The sequence below is a fragment of the Aristolochia californica genome, unplaced genomic scaffold, assembly GCF_029961685.1.
Source record: "Aristolochia californica isolate CCGP_79_NKW_82.1479 unplaced genomic scaffold, dmAriCali1.0.hap1 SCAF_1, whole genome shotgun sequence".
NCBI lineage: Eukaryota > Viridiplantae > Streptophyta > Magnoliopsida > Piperales > Aristolochiaceae > Aristolochia > Aristolochia californica.
Window position 1 is genome coordinate 23,510,136 of NW_027181770.1, and position 13,348 is coordinate 23,523,483.

Sequence of the window (13,348 nt, forward strand, 5' to 3'; positions counted from 1 at the left end):
TGCACAATGCACATATGTAGAAAGAGATAATTCCAAAGAGTGTCTGTAATTTTTAGGGATTGTAAGCGTTTTTTAGTTTTTATATCTCAGGTTTTGTAATCGTTGGGAAAAGGGGGAGGCGGGGGATGTTTAACAGAGTGTTTACTCCCAATTCACAAGTCATTTCCTACAAAAATATAGCCGGTTATGCATGATAAATTACTTTACAATAATCTATGATTGTTAGGTCAGCTTTTTGTAAATGGGCAAAATAATGGAATGATTGACTTGGATAAATATCCCACCGCACGTTCGCTTGAGAATTTAATGAGCATTTGTTATTCTCTTTAAAAGCTTTGGATCCATAGGTCTTTTCCATCTTTAACATGTTTCAAGCATGCATATCCATTTTTAAACATGTGTAGAAGAAATCTCTTTGTTATAAAATTCCAAGATATTAGTGTTGAACTAGTGGAATTTCTCAAACTTGTATTACAAAACTTTTATGTATATTTTTGGATAGTGAATAAATTTTCTTTGCTTACATTTGTTATTGTTTAAAAAATGTTCCATACATAAACTCTAAAATTTTCATTTTGTTGTGATCTATTTGTCATTTTTGTTTACAGTATGAAGGGAGAGGGAAAACTGAACGTTTTGATTTAGGAAAACAATGTACATCCAAAATGGAAATGAATAATGCACAAATATAGAGAGAGATAATTCCAAAGAGTCTCTGTGCCTTTTAGGGATTGTAAGCACTTTTTAGTTTTTATATATTACATTTTGCAATCATCGAGAAAAGGGGGAGGCTGGGGATTTTTTACTGTGTTGACTCACAATCCATAAGTCATTTCTTTAAAAAATATACCCTAATATGTATGATTACTCACTTTACAATCATCTATGATTGTTAGGTCTGCTTTTTGTAAATGGGTAAAATAATGGCATGTTTGACTCGGGTAATTATTCACCGCACGTTCGCTTGATAATTTAATGAGTGTTTGTTATTCTCTTTAAAAGCTTTGGATCCATAGGTCATTTTCATCTTTAACATGTTTCAAGCATGCATATCCATTTTTAAAATATGTGTACAAGAAATCTGTTTCTTATAAAATTTCAAGCTATTAGGGTTGAACTAGTGGAATTTCCCAACTTGGATAACACAACTTTTTTGTTCATTTGTGGTGCGTGAATAAATTTTCTTTACTTACATTTGTTATTGTTTGGAATTTTTTCCTTACATAAACTCTAAAATTTTCATTTTGTTCTGATCTATTTGCCTTTTTGTTTTACGGGATGAAGGGAGAGAGAGAACTCAAAGTTTTGATAGAAGAAAAAAGTGTACATCTAAAATGGAAATGCACAATGCACAACAGTAGAGAATGATAATTCCAAATAGTGTTTGTAATTTTTCGGGATTGTAAGCTCTTTTAAGTTTTTAGTTCTCAGGTTTTGCAATCGTTGAGAAAAGGGGGGAGGCGACTGATTTTTAACTGAGTGTTGACTCCCAATCAATAAGTCATTTCTTAGAAAAAATTACCCTCATTACGCATGATAAGTCACTTTACAGTCATCTATGATTGTTAGGCCAGCTTTTTGTAAATGGGCAAAATAAGGCATTGTTTGACTCAGGGAAATATCCCACCGCACGTTCACTTGAGAATTTAATGAGCTTTTGTTATTCTCATTAAAAGCTTTGAATCCATAGGTCATTTGCATCTTTAACATGTTTCAAGTATGCATATCCATTTTTAAAACATGTGTAGAAGAAATCTCTTTCTTATAAAATTCCAAGCTATTGGGGTTGAACTAGTGGAATTTCCCAAACTTGGATAACAAAAATTTTGTGTTCATTTGTGGGTTGTGTATAAATTTTCTTTACTTTCATTTGTTACTGTTTTTAAAAAATTTTATACATAAACTCTAAAATTTTCTTTTTATTGTGATCTATTTGTCGTTTTTGTTTACGGGATGAAGAGAGAGCGAAAACTCAAAGTTTTGATTTAAGCAAAAAGTGTACATCTAAAATGGAAATGCACAACCCACAAATGTAGAGAGAGAAGGGGGAGATGGCGGAGTTTTAACTGAGTGTCTGAAATTTTTAGGGATTGTAAGCACTTTTTAGTTTTTATATCTCAGCTTTTGCAATCGTGGGAAAAGGGGGAGACAGCGAAGTTTTAACTGAGTGTTGACTCCCAATCCATAAGTCATTTCTTAAAAAAAATATAGCCTATTTATGCATGATAAATCACTTTACACTCATCTCGGATTGTAAGGCCAGATTTTTGTAAATGGGCAAAATAAAGGTTTGTTTGACTCGGGTAAATATCCCACCGCACGTTCACTTCAAAATTTAATGAGCGTATGTTATTCTCTTTAAAAGCTTTTGATCCATAGGTCATTTGCATCTTTAACATGTTTCAAGCATGCATATCAATTTTAACAACATGTGGAGAAGAAATCACTTTCTTATAAAATTCCAAGCTATTAGGGTTGAACTAGTGGAATTTCCAAAACTTGGACAACAAAACTTTTGTGTTCACTTGTGGTGTGTGAATAAATTCTCTTCACTTACATTTGTCATTGTTTTAAATTTTTCCATACAAATACTCTAAAATTTTCATTTTTTTGTGATCTATTTGCCTTTTTTGTTTACAGGATGAAGGGAGAGCGAAAACTTAAAGTTTTGATTTAGGAAAAAATTTACATGTAAAATGGAAATGCACAATGCACAAATGTAGAGAGAGATAATTCCAAAGAGTGACTTTAATTTTTAGGGATTGTAAGTTCTTTTTAGTTTTTATATCTCAGGTTTTGCAATCGTGAGGAAAAGGGGGAGGCGGGGGATATTTAACAGAGTGTTGACTCCCAATCCATAAGTCATTTCCTAAAAAAATATAGCCTGATACGCATGATAAATCACTTTACAATAATCTATGATTGTTAGGTCAGCTTTTTGTAAATGGGCAAAATAATGGATTGATTGACTAGGATAAATATCCCACCGCACGTTCGCTTGAGAATTTAATGAACGTTTGTTATTCTCTTTAAAAGCTTTGGATCCATAGGTCTTTTCCATCTTTAACATGTTTCAAGCATGCATATCAATTTTTAAACATGTGTAGAAGAAATCTCTTTGTTTTAAAATTCCAAGATATTAGTGTTGAACTAGTGGAATTTCTCAAACTTGGATAACAAAACTTTTATGTTTATTTCTGGATTGTGAATAAATTTTCTTTGCTTACATTTATTATTGTTTAAAATTTTTTCCATACATGAACTCTAAAATTTTCATTTTGTTGTGATCTATTTGCCTTTTTTTTTACGGTAAGAAGGGAGAGCGAAAACTGAACATTTTGATTTAGGAAAACAGTGTACATCTAAAATGGAAGTGAACAATGCACAAATATAGAGAGAGATAATTCCAAAGAGTGTCTGTGCCTTTTAGGGATTGGAAGCACTTTTTTAGTTTTTATATCTCAAGTTTTGCAATCGTTGAGAAAAGGGGGAGGCTGGGGATTTTTTACTTTGTGTTGACTCCCAATCCATAAGTCATTTCTTTCAAAAATATACTCTGTTACGTATGATTATTCACTTTACAATCATCTATGATTGTTAGGTCTGCTTTTTGTAAATGGGCAAAATAATGGCATGTTTGACTCGGGTAATTATCCCACCGCATGTTCGCTTGAGAATTTAATGAGCGTTTTTTGTTCTCTTTAAAAGTTTTGGATCCATAAGTCATTTTCATCATGAACATGTTTCAAGCATGCATATCCATTTTTAAAATATGTGTAGAAGAAATCTCTTTCTTATAAAATTCCAAGCTATTAGGGTTGAACTAGTGGAATTTCCCAACTTGGATAACACAACTTTTTTGTTCATTTGTGGTGTGTGAATAAATTTTCTTTTCTTACATTTGTTATTTTTTTGAATTTTTTCCTTACATAAACTCTAAAATTTTTATTTTTTTCTGATCTATTTGCCTTTCTGTTTTATGGGATGAAGGGAGAGCGAAAACTCAAAGTTTTGTAAATGGGAAAAATAATGGCTTATTGGACTCGGGTAAATATCCCAACGCACGTTCACTTGATAATTTAATGTTATTCTTTAAAAGGTTTGGATCCATAGGTCATTTCATCTTTAACATGTATCAAGCATACATATCTATTTTTTAAAACATGTGTAGAAAAATCTTTCTTATAAAACTCCGTGCTATAAGGGGTGAACTAGTGGAATTTCCCAAACTTGGATAACAAAACTTTTGTGTTCATTTGTGATGTGTGTATAAATTTTCTTTACTTTCATTTGTTATTGTTTTAAATATTTTTTATACATAAACTCTAAAATTTTCTTTTTATTGTGATCTATTTTTTATTTTTTGTTCACGTGAAGATGGGAGAGCGAAAACTCAAAGTTTTGATTTAAGAAAAAAGTGTACATCTAAAATGAAAATGCACAATGCACAAATGCAGAGAGAGATAATTCCAAAGAGTGCCTGAAATTTTTAGGGATTGTAAACTCTTTTTAGTTTTTATTGTTATGGTCCCTAGCCATGGATCTAGTAACTCGGCGAGTTGATTATGAATCCAGCACTATTTGAGGGTTTCTTATCACATTTTTATGAAAAGAACTCTCTCATACTTCTCCTTTCACGTTAAGATTGAAAAGGATTTTGCTTTGCTCAATTATAGATGCAACCAACAAGTTAAAGGACTATTTAAGCACTCAGATATGAAACCCCTCTTTTATGATTCATGACAAGAGGGTTTTACTAGTTTTAATGAATCAAGACAACCCCTTTCCCTTTACTAGATTCATTCCCCTTGAAAAGGAGTTTCCTTTTCTTAATTATGAACGAACCTAGCTAGTCAAGGAAGCTCCTTGAGGCCCCAATGTGGAATCCCCTTTCTTATGGCTCATGTCAAGGTAGGGTTTCCAATTTCATGCAGCACTGGTTCCTTACGTAAAAGAGAAACATAAATCTAATCTCAATTCTTGGAATAAGATTAGCAAATACCTCTGGACATCAACACCCAACCAGCAACAAGGACCCGTCCTCCTTCCTGGGTAGACTCACGTAAGGACCTCTCCTTTTCTGGAATTTTTGTGAAAGAGATGATCTTCTCTTGCAGCTCAGAAGAGAAAGATAATTCCTCTTCCTTTTCCTTCCAAGATCTCCTCAAAGACTCCCCAATGGATGCAGCAAACCCCAAGAAAGTTCAATCCAAGAACCCTAGAATAGGGAGCCTGGAAAGAACCTAAATTACCCTAGTTTATCCTAATTCTGAACTTGCTTTATTTCTCTATCCTTACCCCTTAAATAGGGTAATTAACATCAACATAGGTTAGGGTTATTAAAACCCAATTCTACCCCTACCTTTAAGTCTTATTACAAATCAATAAAATTCGAAATTAAAAGCAACATAAATAATAAAAGTAAAGTAGATGACTCAGTCTTATTGAGTCCACAACATTTATATTTCAGGTTTTGCAATCGTGGGAAAAGGGCGAGATGGCGGAGTTTTAACTGAGTGTTGACTCCCAATCCAAAAGTCATTTCTTACAAAAAATATAGCCCGTTTACGCATGATAAATCACTTTACACTCATCTCTGATTGGAAGGCCAGATTTTTGTATGTGGGCGAAATAAAGGTTTGTTTGACTCCGGTAAATATCCCACCGCACATTCACTTCAGAATTTAATGAGCGTATGTTATTCTCTTTAAAAGCTTTTGATCCATAGGTCATTTGAATCTTTAACATGTTTCAAGCATACATATCCATTTTTAAAACAAGTGAAGAAGAAATCTCTTTCGTATAAAATTCCAAGCTATTAGGGTTGAACTAGGGGAATTTCCCAAACTTGGATAACAAAACTTTTGTGTACATTTTTGGTATGTGAATAAATTTTATTTAATTAAATTATTTATTCTTTTAAATTTTTTCCATACATAAACTCTAAAATTTTCATTTTGTTGTGATCTATTCTCCTTTTTTATTTACGGGATGAAGGGAAGCTAAAACTGAAAGTTTGGATTTAACAAAAAATGTACATCAAAAATGGAAATGCACAATGCACAAATATATAGAGAGATAATTCCAAGGTGTGTGTGTGTAACTTTTAGGGATTGTAAGCCCTTTTTAGTTTTTATACCTAAGGTTTTGCAATCGTCGGGAAAAGGGAGAGGCGGGGGATTTTTAACTGAGTGTTGACTCCTAATCAACAAGTCATATCCTACAAAAATATAGCCCGTTCCGCATGATAAATCACATTACAATAATCTTTGATTGTTAGGTCAGCTTTTTGTAAATGGGCAAAATAATAGCTTGATTGACTCGGATAAATATCCCACCGCTCGTTCGCTTGAGAATTTAATGAGCGTTTGTTTTTCTCTTTAAAAGCTTTGGATCCATAGGTCATTTGCATATTTAACATGTTTCAAGCATGCATATCCATTTTTTAAACATGTGTAGAAGAAATCTCTTTGTGATAAAATTCGAAGCTATTAGTGTTGTACTACTGGAATTTCCCAAATTGGGATAACAAAAATTTTGTGTTCATTTCAGGTGTGTGAATAAATTTTCTTTGCTTACATTTTTTATTGTTTTAAATTTTTTCCATACATAAACTCTAAAATTTTTATTTTTTTTGATCTTTTTTCCTTTTTTGTTTACGGGATGAAGGGAAAGCGAAAACTCAAAGTTTTGATTTAAGAAAAAAGTGTACATCCAAAATGGAAATGAACAATGCACAAATGTAGAGAGAGATAATTCTAAAGAGTGTCTGTACATTTTTGGGATTGTAAGCTCTTTTAAGTTTTTATATCTCAGGTTTTGCAATCATCAAGAAAAGGGGAAGCCGGGGGATTTTTAACTGAGTTTTGACTCCCAATCCATTAGTCATTTCTTACAAAAATATAGCCCATTATGCATGATTACTCACTTTACAATCATCAATGATTGTTAGGTCAGCTTTTTGTAAATGGGCAAAATAATGGCTTGTTTGACTCGGATAAATATCCCACCGCACGTTCGCTTGAGAATTTAATGAGCGTTTGTTATTCTCTTTAAAAGGTTTGGATTTATAGGTCATTTGCATCTTTAAGATGTTTCAAGCATGCATCTCCATTTTTTAAAACATGTGTAGAAAAATCTCTTTCTTATAAATTCCAAGCTATTAGGGTTGAACTAGTAGAATTTCAGAAACTTCGATAACAAAAATTTTGGGTTTATTTGTGGTGTGTGAATAAATTTTCTTTACTTTCATTTGTTATTTCTTTAAATTCTTTGCATACATAAACTATAAAACTTTCAGTTAGTTGTGATCTATTTGCATTTTATCACTTTTTTTGTTTACGTAATGAAGGGAAAGTGAAAACTCAAGTTATGATTTAAGAAAAAAGAATCCATGTAAAATAGAAATTCACAATGCATAAATGTAGAGAGAGATCATTCCAAAAAGTGTCTATAATTTTTAGGGATTGTAAACTCTTTCTTGTTTTTATATAAAAGGTTTTACAATCGTCGGGAAAAGGGGGAGGCGGGGAATTTTTAACTGATTATTGACTCCCTATCCATAAGTCATTCCTTACAAAAATATAGCCCGTTACGCATGATAAATAAGTTTACAATCATCTATGAAAGTTAGGTCAGCGTTTTGTAAATGGGCAAAATAATGGCTTGTTTGACTCGGGTAAATATCCCACCGCATTGTCACTTGAGAATTTGATGTTATTCTCTTTAAAAAATTTTGATCCATATGTCATTTGCATCTTTAACATGTTCCAAGCATGCATATCATGTTTTTAAAACATGTGTAGAAAAATCACTTTCTTATAAAATTCCAAGCAATTAGGGTTGAACTAGTGGAATTTCCCAAACTTGGATAACAAATCTTTTGTGTTCATTTGTCGTGTGTGAACAAATTTTCTTTACTTACATTTTTTATTGCTATAAATTATTTCCATACATAAACTCTGAAATTTTCATTTTGTTGCGATCATTTTGTCTTTTATCCCTATTTTTGTTTACGTGATAAAGGGAAAGTGGAAACTCAAGTTATGATTTAAGAAAAAAGTATCCATCTAAAATAGAAATTTACAATGCACAAATGTAGAGAGAGGTCATTCCAAAAAATGTCTGTAATTTTTAGGGATTTTAAACTCTTTTTAGTTTTTATATATCAGGTTCTGCAGACGTTGGGAAAAGGGCGAGGCGGGGGATTTTTAAGTGAGTGGGTAAGAATAATTTCTTGTTTGACTCAGGTAAATATCCAACCGCATGTTCACTTTAGAATTTAATGTTACTCTCTTTAAAAGGTTTGGATCCATAGGTCATTTGGATCTTTAACACGTTTCAAGCATGCATATCCATTTTTTAAAACATGTGTAGAAAAATCTCTTTCTGATAAAATTCCGAACTGTTGGGGTTGAACTAGTGGAATTTCCCAAATGTAGATAACAAAACTTTTGTGTTCATTTGTGGTGTGTGAGTAAATTTTCTTTACTTACATTTGTTTATTGCTTTAAATTCTTTCCATACATAAACTCCAAAATTTTCATTTTATTTGCCTTTTGCCTTTTTTTCTTGTTTATGAGATGTAGGGAAAGTGAAAACTGAAATTTTGATTTAAGAAAAAAGTATACATATAAAATGGAAATGCACAATGCACAAATGTAGAGAGAGATTATTCCAAAAAGTATCTTTAATTTTTAGGGATTGTAAAATCTTTTTAGTTTCTAAATATGAAGTTTTGCAATTGTCGTGAAAAGGGGGAGGCGGTGGATTTTTAACTCAGTGTTGACTACCAATCCATAAGTCATTCCTTACAAAAATATAGCCCGTTACGCATGTTAAATCACTTTATAATCATCTATGATCGCTAGGTCATATTTTTGTAAATGAGCAAAATAATTTCTTGTTTGACTCGGGTAAATATCCCACCGCACGTTCACTTGAGAATTTAATGTTATTCTCTTTAAAAGGTTTGGATCCATAGGTCATATGCATCTTTAATGTGTTTCAAGCATGCGTATCCATTTGTTAAAGCATGTGTAGAAAAATCTCCTTCTTATAAAATTCCAAGCTATTAGGGTTGAACTAGTGGAATTTCCCAAACTTGGATAACAAAACTTTTGTGTTCAATAGTGGCGTGTGAATAAAATTTTTTACTTACATTTTTACTGATTTAAATTCTTTCCATACATAAACTCTAAATTTTTTATTGTTTTGTGATCTATTTGCCTTTTATCTCATTTTTTGTTTACGAGATGTAGGGAAAGTGAAAACTCAAATTTTGATTTAAGAAAAAAGTATACATCTAAAATGGAAATGCACAATGCACAAATGTAGAGAGAGATTATTCCAAAAAGTATCTTTAATTTTTTGGGATTGTAAAATCTTTTTAGCTTTTAGATATGAGGTTTTGCAATCGTCGTGAAAAGGGGGAGGCGGGGGATTTTTTACTCAATGTTGACTCCCAATTCATAAGTCATTCCTTACAAAATTATAGCCTGTAACGCATGATAAATCACTTTACAATCATCTATGATTGTTAGGTCAGCTTTTTTTAAATGGGAAAAATAATGGTTTGCTTGACTCGGGTAATTATCCCAACGCACGTTCACTTGAGAATTTTATGTTATTCTATTTACAAGGTTTGGATCCATAGGTCATTTCGTCTTTAATATGTTTCAAGCATGCATATCCATTTTTTAAAACATGTCTAGAAATATCTCTTTCTTATAAAATTCCAAGCTATTAGGGTTGAAAACTCCCAAAATCTGATAACAAAACTTTTGTGTTCATTTGTGGTGTGTGAATAAATTTTCTTTACTTACATTTGTTATTTCTTTAATTTATTTACGTACTTAAACTCTAAAATTTTCATTTTGTTGTGATCCTTTTGTCTTCTATCTCTATTTTTCATTGTGAGATGAAGGGAAAGTGAAAACTCAAGTTTTGATTTAAGAAAAAACTATAAATCTAAAATGGAAATGCACAATGCATAAATGTTCAGAGAGATAATTCCAAAAAGTTTTTTTAATTTTTAGGGATTGAAAACTCTTTTTATTTTTTGTATATCAGGTTTTGCAATCGTGGGGATAAGGTGGAGGCGGGGGATTATTAACTCAGTGTTGACTCCCAATCCATAAGTCATTCCTTACAAAAAACATAGCCCGTTATGCATGTTAAATCACTTTACAATCATCTATGATCTCTAGGTCAGGTTTTTGTAAATGAGCAAAATAATTTCTTGTTTGACTCGGGTAAATATCCCACTGCACGTTCACTTGAGAATTTAATGTTATTCTCTTTAAAAGGTTTGGATCCATAGGTCATTTGCATCTTTAATGTGTTTCAAGCACGCGAATCCATTTGTTAAAGCATGTCTAGAAAAATCTCCTTCTTATAAAATTCCAAGCTATTAGGGTTGAACTAGTTGGATTTCCCAAACTTGGATTACAAAACTTTTATGTTAAATTGTGGGATGTGAATAAATTTTCTTTACTTACATTTTTACAGATTTAAATTCTTTCCATACATAAACTCTAAAATTTTTATTTTGTTGTGATCTATTTGCCTTTTATCTCATTTTTTGTTTACGAAATGAAGGGAAAGTGAAAACTCAAGTTTCGATTTAAGAAAAAAGTGTACATTAAAATGGAAATGCACAATGTACAAATTTAGAGAGAGATAATTCCAAAAAGTTTCTTTAATTTTTAGGGATTGTAATCTCTTTCCAGTTTTTATATATCAGGTTTAGCTACTGTCAGGAAAGGAGGAGGTGGGGGATTTTTAACTGAGTGTTTACTCCCAATCCATAAGTCATTCCTTACAAAAATATAGCCCGTTACACAAGATATATCACTTTGCAATCATCTATGATCGTTAGGTCAACTTTTTGTAAATAAGCAAAATAATGGCTTGTTTGACTCAGGTAAATATTCTAACGCACGTTCACTTGGGAATTTAATGTTATTCTCTTTAAAAGGTTTAGATCCATAAGTCATTTGAATCTTTAACATGTTTCAAGCATGCATATCCATTTTTTAAAACATGTGTAGAAAAATCTCTGTCTCATAAACTTCCGAGCTATTTGGGTTGAACTAGTGGAATTTCCCAAACTTGGATAACAAAACTTTTGTGTTCATTTGTGGTGTGTGAATAAATTTTGTTTACTGACATTTGTTATTGCTTTAAATTCTTTCCATACATAAACTCTAAAATTTTCATTTTCATATGATCTATTTGCCTTTTATCTTTTTTTTTGTTTACAAGATGAAGGGAAAGTTAAAACTCAAGTTTTGATTTAAGAAAAAGGTATACATATAAAATGGAAGTGAAAAATGCACAAATGTAGAGAGAGATAATTCAGAAAAGTGTCTGTAATTTTAAGGGATTTTAAACTGTTCTTAGCTTTTCTATATCAGGTTCTGCTGTTTTCGGTAAAAGGGGGAGCCATGGGATTTTTAAGTCACTATTGACTCCCAATCCATAAATCATTCTTTAAAAAAATATTGCCCGTTATGCAAGATAAATCACTTTACAATCATCTATGATTGTTAGGTCAACTTTTTGTAAATAGGAAAAATAATGGCTTGTTTGATTCGGGTAAATATCCCACTGCACGTTCTCTTGGGAGTTTAATGTTAATCTCTTTAAAATTTTGGATCTATAGGTCATTTGCATCTTTAACATGTTTCAAGCCTGCAGATCCTTTTTTTAAAACTTGTGTTGAAAAATCTCTTTCTTATAAAATTTTGAGCTATTAGGGTTGAACAAGTGGAATTTCCCAAACTTGGATACCAAAACTATTGTGTTCATTTGTGGTGTATTAATAAATTTTTTTTCGTAAATTTTTTATTGCTTTATATTCTTGCCTTACATAAACTCTAAAATTTTCATTTTTTTGCGATATATTTGCCTTTTATCTCTTTTTTCTATTTACGAGAAGAACGGAAAGTGAAAACTCAAGTTTTGATTTAAGAAAGAAGTATACATCAAAAATAGAAATGCACAATGCACAAATTTAGAGAGGGATAATTCCAAAAAATGTCTGTAATTTTTAGGGATTGTAAACTCTATTTTGTTTTGATATATACGGTTCTGCAATCGTCGGGAAAAGGGGGAGGCAGGGGATTTTTAACTGAGTGTTGACTCCCAATCCATAAGTCATTCCTTACAAAAATATAGCCCGTTATGCATGACAAATCACTTTACAATCATCTATGATCGTTAGGTCAACTTTTTGTAAATGGGCAAAATAATGGCTTGTTTGACTCAGGTAAATATCCCACCGCTCGTTCACTTGGGAATTGAATGTTACTCTCTTTAAAAGGTTTGGATCCATTGGTAATTTACATCTTTAACATGTTTCAAGCATGCATATCCATTTTTTAGAACAAGTGTCAAAAAATCTCTTTCTTATAAAATTCCTAGCTATTAGGGCTGAACAAGTGGAATTTCCCAAACTTGGATAACAAAACTTTTGTGTTCATTTGTGATGTGTGAATAAATTTTCTTTACTTACAATTGTTACTGCTTTAAATTCTTTCCATACATAAACTCTAAAATTTTCTTTTTGTTGTGATCTATTTGCCTTTTATCTCTTTTTTTTGTTGACGAGATGAAAGGAAAATGAAAACTCAAGTTTTGATTTAAGAAAAAAGTATGCATCTTAAATGGAAGTGCCTAATGCACAAATGTAGAGAGAGATAATTCTAAAAAGTGTCTGTAATTTTTAGGGATTGTAAACTCTTTTTAGTTTTTATATATCAGGTTCTACAATCATCTGGAAAAGGGGGAGGCGGGGGATTTTTAACTGAGTGTTGACTCTCAATCCATAAGTCATTGCTTACAAAAATATAGCCCGTTATGCATGATAAATCACTTTAAAATCATCTATGATCGTTAGGTCAGCTTTTGTAAATAGGAAAAATTTTTGCTAATTTGACTCGGGTAAATATCCCACCACACGTTCACATAAGAATTTAATGTTACTCTCTTTAAAAGGTTTAGATCCAAGGTCATTTGCATATTTAACATGTTTCAAGCTTGTATATCCATTTTTTAAAACATGTGTAGAAAAATCTCTTTCTTATAAAATTCTGAGCTATGAAGGTTGAACTAGTGGAATTTCCGAATCTTGGTTAACAAAACTTTTGTGTTCATTTGTGGTTTGTGAATAAATTTTTTTTACTTACATTTTTTTTGCTTTAAATTCTTTCCATACATAAACTCTTAAATTTTCATTTTGTTGTTATCTATATTCCTTTTGTCTCTTTCTTTGTTTACGAGATGTAGGGAAATTGAAAACTCAAGTTTTGATTTAAGAAAAAAATATACATCTAAAATAAAATGC